At 44.3% G+C, this 8,776-nt stretch overlaps 1 protein-coding gene across 6 annotated transcripts in view; it reads left to right on the top strand.

The window, feature by feature from the left end:
• Window positions 1-637: 637 nt before the first annotated feature.
• The window catches only part of LOC105467198 (CDC42 small effector 2), a 119,427-nt gene continuing 111,288 nt past the window's right edge, over window positions 638-8,776 (top strand). For 3 of the 6 annotated variants that reach the window (XM_011716688.3, XM_011716687.3, XM_011716686.3), the window contains exon 1: window positions 638-796. The gene's annotated coding sequence lies outside the window, so the exon portion shown is untranslated. Of the gene's footprint in view, window positions 797-936; window positions 1,143-8,776 lie in introns of those variants that run through there. The other 3 variants (XM_011716690.3, XM_011716689.3, XM_071097805.1) reach the window with 3 other exon arrangements.

Here is an 8,776-nt window from a genome sequence, read left to right as displayed (position 1 = left end):
GGTATTTTGGTGGACTGCTGGCTGCTAGATAGGAAACTCATGTTTCTGATTTCTGAGATATGTAAAATACACACCCAAAGGAATCACAGAAGTCCAGTACATGTGTAATTTTCACGCATTTCAAATGCCAGGTAGATGATCTCGGCCTTAACCCAGTTAATGACGGATTGAACAATTCTGACTTTTACATGAAAAAGCAGTGGTCAGAGGATGGGCTCTCAACTGCCACTGAGAGACCCCTCGTCCCAAACCACTCAGCACCCACCCACCCTCGCATGGGCGCGTCCACCGCCCCACAACGTGAGCAGACGTCGCTCCTCCGTAAGGCTGTCCGCTGCCCGGGCTAGGGTGGGAAAGGGCTCCCGCAAGCTCCCGCCCAGGTTTGGTCGCCATCTTTCGGAGCGTCCTTTCCCGCGAGTGCTGCAGCCCCGGATCTCAGGCGTCCGTTAGTTACAGAGGCCAATTCCTAACCCCCGCGGCTCGAATCCCGGGGGTCCCGCCGCCTGCCTGCCGACCCTCCCATCCCGGAGGTACGGCGGGGGCGGGGCCCGGCCGGGGGCGGGGCCAACATTGCGGCCGCCGCAGCTGCGCAACGGCGCCCGCCCCTCCAGCCCCTCTAGGGACGCGCGCCGCCTCTCGCTCCGCCCAACCGGCGCGCGAGCCTGGGCGGGGAGGGGGAGCAAGGAAGCTGCGAGCGCGCCGGGGAGCGCAGCTGCAGGCGTGGGGGCGGCAGGAGCCGCGGAGCCGGCGCTGAGAGGGGCTGCGGCCGGAGCGGGCGGCAGAGACAAAGGCGACGGTGAGTGCAGTGCCAGCGCCAGTCGCGCGTCGGCCCCTACGCCTCGCCCTCTCGGCCCCTTGGGCGGGGTCCCGAAGCCCCGAACCCTCGTCCCTGAGGGCTCTGGGGTGAGCTCGGCCCGGCCCTGCCAGCAGCGCGCTGCGGGCTGTGGGCTGAGCTTGCGTCTCCATTTCAGGTTTGGGCGAGGTCCTTATACCCTAGGACCCTGCCTTAGGTTTTTTTTCTGTTCCCTCTGAGGAATGGTTACACGCTCAGTTCATAATTCACGGCAGGCGGACGGCTGAGGCAGCCAACTGACCGCCTGATGTAAAATGGAAAGGCAGACCCCCTCCCCCCAACTTTTCAGGTCTGGAAGTCGGGAGGGTGGTGCGAGGGGCGGGCGGGGAGGGCCCGGGGTCTCTAGGTGAGGGTCTCGGGGAGCAAAGACACCTGGCTGCGGAGCCCCGACTCTTCGCCGGAGGCGCCGGATGCGTTCCGTCCGCGGGTCCTGCCGCGGTTCTCCCCGGGCCCCGGGCGTGAAAACCCCTGGCCACCTCGTCGCGGGAGCTCAGCTACTCTTACAGGTTGTTTTACCCAGTGCTTGCTGCTTTAAGTTGCGATTTTAGGCAACGGGTGTGGTAGGTAGCGGCTCCTTGATGCCGCATTCACAGCTGAAAAAAACCCCGATACGCTGACTTCACTCTGTGTAAGAAACAACACTGGGGATTTCTCTTTAGCTTGCAATTACTTTAAATTATAAGCTTTTTTAGGGGAATTTTGAGGGGTGATGTGCAGTTTACAAAATTTAAATGTTTCGTTGAAGGACCTGGCTTATAGTATGTGCTCAGTAAAGTATTTGTTGAATGAATGAACCTTGAAATATCAGACAAAGCTTATCTCACATCTAGTAAAATTCAGGCACATATCCTCTTGATTATGATTAAGGAAATAATGTCGGCAAACAACATGTATTTTTGATATACGTTTGTTTTTAGTTTTTATCCCACATAACATACTGTTGTGAGTCGGTTCTTACTCTCAATACTATGAACACAGAAAATATATATCAAGTGTGGATTTTCTCTTTTGGTTTGAGAGAGGTTGGTATACGTTTTCTGTTTCTTAAAAACAGGCCTTATTTCTAACCTTTAAAAATAATGGAGAAAAAGCGGGAGTGGGACTGTATTTTGACAACCACCTTTCTATTTCATTATGAATAAAGAAGTTTATGTGTTTTTGAGAAGGGACTGTGGTATGGTCTTGCTGCATTTTGAGCAAAGGAGAACTCTAAATTTGGGGGGGGAACTAATGTTGCAGTAATATAAAATGTCACCATTTACTCAACAGATATTCATGAAGCACCTGTTTATGGGCTGAGACCTGTGTTGCACACTGTTTCTGGGCACAAGCAAAATCCACAATTATCCTTTTCTTAAACTTGAATGTAAAGTTCTTTCCTTATTATTTATGTCACAAGTGGTGACTGTCTTAAACCCCTAGTGGCTACTTAAGTTGGGAAAGATGGCAGGTGAACTGCAGGAAGTGTAAATTCATAACAACCTTTAAAGGTTAATAAGTAACTTTGTACAGCTAAAATTATTGGGTTGAGCTTTTATATTGTCACTTTAATAGAATCTATCTACATTTTAAAACGAAGAGGAAGACATTTAATAAACTAGTGTTTTAATTCTCTCCCTTGTCCCTATTAGGAGACTTTGGTACAGTGTATTTATTGAAGGGTAATGTACTTCTGGTCCTATTTTCTGTAAATAATCTTTGTAATAACATTTTCTATTTTAAAAAACCCCCAAAGATAAACAGTGGATTCCTTTTCTATAAGAAATGTTTTAAAATAAAGCTTCATTTCAGGAATTTTATTTTGTCTTTGTGTTCACCATTTACAAATAAATGCAATTTATAAACTTGATAGTGCTGAAAAGGGAAGATTATTAGTAATAATTTGTGGTTCCATATGTGGACTTATTTTTTAGTATTTCAACTGTGATAAAACTACTAATTAAAAAGGATGAGATTTGTAGTTTTGCATTTATTCTGAACATAAGGTTGCATTGCCTATTTTAATCTATATATGTGTAAAAAACAGTAATATTGTATTTATTTCAGGAATCCAGACTAATGTGATCCAAAGTCAGTCTTGATCATTATGAAATAATGTAGATATTAATTTTTTTATAGTTAGCTTTTGTATTTAAGTGGGCTCTTTTGACTGTTAATGCTTATAATACTTATTATTGTTAAAGATAATGTTTACATTCAAATAGAACTTTCAGATTTTGGACTTACGGGCTACTAGCTGTTTTTTTATTTTTTATTTTTTTGAGACGGAGTCTGGCTCTGTCACCCAGGCTGGAGTGCAGTGGCGCGATCTCGGCTCACTGCAAGCTCCGCCTCCCGGGTTTACGCCATTCTCCTGCCTCAGCCTCCCGAGTAGCTGGGACTACAGGCGCCCGCCACCTCGCCCGGCTAATTTTTTGTATTTTTTAGTAGAGACGGGGTTTCACCGTGTTAGCCAGGATGGTCTCGATCTCCTGACCTCGTGATCCGCCCGTCTCGGCCTCCCAAAGTGCTGGGATTACAGGCTTGAGCCACCGCGCCCGGCCTTTTTTTTTTTTTTTTTTTTTTTTGAGATGAAGTCTGGCTCCTCACCCAGGCTAGGGTGCAGTGGTGCGATCTTGGCTTACTGCAACCTCCGCCTTTGGGGCTTGAGCTGTTTTCCTGCCTCAGCCTCCCATGTAGCTAGGATTACAGACATGTGTCACCACGCCCTATTTTTTGTATTTTCAGTAGAGACAGGGTTTCTCTCTGTTGGCCAGGCTGGTCTCGAACTCCTGGTCTCAAGTGATCTGCCCGCCTCAGCCTCCCAAAATGTGCTGTGTTAGCTTTTTATTGTTGTTTCTAGAAATAATAAGGAAAGTAATGCTTAAAATTTAATGATAGAGAATTGTAATACTTTTTCTTTAAATGTATATTTCTCGGAAGAAGAGTTACCTGACAATGTACCACTGATAGTCTGGTGTTGATGACATACCTAATTGTAAATGGTAATAGTGATGATAAAGAACAAGTAAGTAAAGTATGATGTGTTAAGTGAAAAGTGTTTGGCTTTTTTTTTTTTTTTCCTGGATAAGCACATTATCAGAATTCTTGACAATCAGCAGCTGCGTTAAAATATATTTTTCCAAGAAATCAGCACTCATAATTTATTTATTTATTTATTTATTTGAGGCAGAGTCTCGCCCTGTTGCCAGGCTGGAGTGCAGTGGTGCGATCTCGGTTCACTGCAACCTCCGCCTCCGTGGTTCAAGCAATTCTCCTGCCTCAGCCTCCCAAGTAGCTGGGACTACAGGTGTGCGCCACTATGCCTGGCTAATTTTTGTAGTTTTAGTAGAGATGGGGTTTCACCATGTTGGCCATGATGGTCTTGATCGATTGACCTCATGATCTGTCTGCCTCGGCCTCCCAAAGTGCTGGGATTACAGGAGTGAGCCACCGCCCCGGCCATAATTTTTTTTTGTACCTTAAAAATACTAGTGTTTTCAAAGTATTGTTTCTTCCTTGGAGTAGTTCGTAATGTTTTGAGGCTAAATAAATTTCAGGATTATCTTGTGTTATAATTGCTGGAATATTTGAAATGTTGGTGTTTTCTTCATCAGGGTGTATGTGTCTCTTGGGGAGAGGGTAGTTCATTTTTTTGTAAGACCTTTTAGAATGATTTAGAAAGCATTTCTTTTTCCTCAGATGTAATTAATGAAGTGATTAATAATGATACTAACATGGCATATTGCAGCTGTGCTCATATTTGCCTGTGTAGATAGTGAGAGTTTTAATTTAAAAAAGTTTACTTAAATACTTCATAACTAATTTCTCACATTATTTTCTGAGATGGGTTACTGTTATGTTTTCAAGTTCCAGTTGTCTTTTTTAAAATTACGAAAGCGTTTATTTAGATTCCTCATATGCTTGAAGGTGAATCTGGGATATTTTGTTAAGGTTTTATAAGATTTTTTTCAAAATTAAAAATGCAAATTGGTTTTGATCTGCATTGTTCTTATTCTCAATTTTCATGAAAGAAATATTTTAACATTTTATTGAACATTGAATGTTAGTAATATTTTAGTCAGTCTCAGAGGGGGACATAGTTTTCCTGTGCCTTCTTGAGAGGAACTTGAGAGAAGCACATGCACGTGCTTACTTTTTTTTTTTCTTTTTTTTTTTTTTTTGAGACAGTCTGTCTCTCAGACTGGAGTGCAGTGGTGCAATCTCGGCTTACCACAACCTCTGTCTCCTGGGTTCAAGTGATTCTCCTGCCTCAGCCTCCTGAGTAGCTGGGATTACAGGCGTCTGCCACCATGCCTGACTAATTTTTGTATTTTTAGTAAAGACGGGGTTTCTCCATGTTCGTCAGGCTGATCTCGAGCTCTTGACCTCAGGTGATCCACCCACCTCAGCTTCCCAAAGTGCTAGGATTACAGGCGTGAGCCACCGCGCCCGGTCAAGCTTATTCTTAATACTAGCTAGTTAGGTAAGGGCATTTTATTTCTGTTATTTTTCATACTACCTGGAAAAACGTGGAATTTAACTTTTTATTTTTATTTTTCGAGACGGAGTTTCACTCTTGTTGCCCAGGGTAGAGTACAAAGGCACGATCTCGGCTCACTGCAACCTCTGCCTCCCTGGTTCAAACGATTCTCCTACCTCAGCCTCCTGAGTAGCTGGGATTACAGGCATACACCATCATGCCCGGCTAATTTTGTATTTTTGGTAGAGATGGAGTTTCTCCATGTTGGTGAGGCTGGTCTCAAACTCCCGACTTCAGTTGATCTACCTGCCTCAGCCTCCCAAAGTGCTGGGATTTGAGGCGTGAGCCACCACGCCCAGGTTGCTTTTTTTTTTTAAAAAAAAACAGAGTCTGTTGCCAGGCTGGAGTGCAGTGGTGTGATCTCGGCTTACTGCAACCTCCGCCTCCTGGGTTCAAGCAACTATCCTCCCTCAGCCTCTCGAGTAGCCGGGACTACAGGTGTGTGCCAACATGCCTGGCTAATTTTTGTATTTTTAGTAGAGATAGGGTTTCACCATTTGGCCAGGATGGTCTCGATCTCTTGACCTCGTGATCCGCCCACCTTGGCCTTCCAGAGTGCTGGGATTACAGGTGTAAGCCACAGTGCCAGGCCAGGAATTTAGCTTTTAAATTATTAATTTTATGCATCCTGCCACCTTAGTTCAAAGCTTAAGTATACTTGAATCTTTCTATAATACTAACAAATAATGAGTAGTGCAGGATTTAGCTGAGACTGCTTTGGGCCCCCATCCAAAGGGAGTTCCTGAATAGAGATGCCAAAAAGACTTGGTAATAAGTTATCTTAATCCTGACGCTGTAAAATACCTGTTAATGTATTTTAGTCAAATAGATTATGGTAAAACATACTCTTTTTCCTAGAAAGTATTAGGTTAAGCTCATATTAAATCTAGGTACCTTTGAAAGTAACTAAATGATGAGCCCTGATGTATCTGTTTTCTTGCTTTGCCCACTTAGAAACTCATGCTGTGATTTCATATGAAATCTGTATGATCGAATTTTTGTATCTTGTACTAAAACATAAAATTATTGACCGGGCATGGTGGCTTATGCCTGTAATCCCAGCACTTTGGGAGGCTGAGGTGGGCAGATCACCTAAGGTCAGGAGTTTGAGACCAGCCTGGCCTCTGAAACCTTGTCTCTACTAAAAATACAAAAATTAGCCGAGCATGGTGGAGCACGCCTGTAATCCCAGCTACTTGGGAGACTGAGGCAGGAGAATCATGGGAACCCGGGAGGCAGAGGCTGCAGTGAGCCAAGATTGCGCCACTGCACTCCTGCCTGGGCAACAGAGCGAGAGTCCATCTCAAAAAAACAAAACAAGCTGGGCGCAGTGGCTCACACCTGTAATCCTAGCACTTTGGGAGGCTGAGGTGGGCGGATCATCTGAGTTCGGGAATTTGAGACCCACCTGGCCAATATGGTGAAACCCCATCTCTACTAAAAATACAAAAGTTAGCCGGGCGCAGTGACTCACACCTGTAATCCCAGGCACTCGGGAGGCTGAGGCAGGAGAATTGCTTGAACCCAGGAGGTAGAGGTTGCAGTGAGCTGAGATGGCACTACTGCACTCCAGCCTGGGCGATGGAGCGAGACTATCTCAAAAAAAAAAAAAAAAAAAAAAAAAAAAACCCAAAAACAACTGGCCGGGCTTGGTGGTTCATGCCTGTAATCCCAGCACTTTGGGAGGCCTAGGCGGGTGGATCACGAGGTCAGGAGATTGAGACCATCCTGACTAACACGGTGAAACCCCGTCTCTACTAAAAAATACAAAAAATTGGCCAGGTGTGGTGGCGGGCGCCTGTATTCCCAGCTATTAGGGAGGCTGAGGCAGGAGAATGGCGTGAATCCGGGAGGCGGAGCTTGCAGTGAGCCGAGATCGTGCCATTGCACTCCAGTCTGGGCAAAAGAGCGAGACTCCATCTCAAAGAAAAATAAAAATAAAAAAATAGAAACAACAGTATAAAATTAATTTTGTTTCATTTGACTTAATAAAACATTCACTTTTTGTTTAGTAAAGCAAAAATGAATTTTGAGTACATTCAACATTGTGTATGTTTTACACTGTATATATAGTGGGAATTTATGGGTATCTGTAGAACTGAAAGGTTTAATGGGTGGACCTTGGTAACGTTTAAGCAAAAAACAACTTTCAGTGTGCCTTCAAAACCCTCCCTGTAGACTAAGTCTTTCTCTGCTTCTAGATGAACTTTTAGTGTGATCAGATAGCCTTTTAAGTCACTTTTAGGTAACAAAAAGTCCTCTGGCCACTTGTCAGTCTTATTTTAGTCATTAGAAGGTACAGTATAGTAGTATTCAAACCCTTGTACATTTCAGAACTTCTCTTTGGCTCAAAACTGCTGTGAACCTAGAAGCTTGTTTTGGAAAGGAAGAGTTCTAATTAGTTGGCTTCTCTTTTTACTTTGCCAGGTCTTCTTCAGTATGGTATTCCTACCACTTCAGGATGCAGCTCAGTGGAGAAAAGATAAAGGGGGGACGTTGGGAAGGTATAGTTTTATTGTGGCTCATCTGATTGTGATCTGGCATTTTTGCCTTCTGAGTTGGCCAAGTTGTGCAAAGCTGACTCTTTCTTCAGGAGTGCTGGAAATGGTTGAGGAGTCTATGTCTAGGAAGCTCCAGCTGTAATTCCTGAGATACAGTTCTCCAGCTTCCTTTATCTTGCAGGTCCATTTTGCCCAGGATGAGATTTTTCTTTAGTCTTGAAGGTAATTCTGTAACATTTTAACCAGAACTGCCTCTGATTTATTGAGGATATTTCATAGACACAATTTCAGTAATTCCACTGGGGTCTCAGCATCCTGTCTTTCCAGCTCCTTCCATAATATACAGTAGACCCTCTGAATCATCAGATTTCACATCTGAGGATTTAGCCAGCCAAGGATAAAAAGTATTTAAAAAGAAAAAACAGTAAGAACAACAAGGTAAAAAGCTACAGTATAACAATTATACGTGGCATTTATATTTGATTAAGTATACATAGTCTAGAGATGATTCAAAGTATACGGGTGGATGTGCCTAGGTTATATGCAAATAGCGTGCCATTTTATGTATGTAAGGGACTTCAGCATCCGGGGATTTGGGCCAGGGTGGGGCGGGGTTCCTGGAACCAGTCACCCATGGATACCGAGGGATGGCTGTAAACGTTTCTTCAATAGTACTTCTGTATGTCTGCTATCTGTAATCCATCGCTGCTACCGCCTCTATGCTGTCCCAAGACCACCTCCTTCCACATCCTCGCTTGAGTATTTACCATGCCTTAAATTCGTGGTCCGCTATTATAATTTCTCCTTTTCATACACATTCAGCTCCCTTGCAGCATTCTTCCGTTGTAATTCACCTGGCCAAACCCCCACCCCCACACCTTTCGCATCCAGTTCTCCATC

The sequence above is a fragment of the Macaca nemestrina genome, chromosome 6 (assembly GCF_043159975.1).
Source record: "Macaca nemestrina isolate mMacNem1 chromosome 6, mMacNem.hap1, whole genome shotgun sequence".
NCBI lineage: Eukaryota > Metazoa > Chordata > Mammalia > Primates > Cercopithecidae > Macaca > Macaca nemestrina.
Note: the sequence above shows the minus strand (reverse complement) of the source record. Positions and strands in the feature narration are given on the sequence as shown.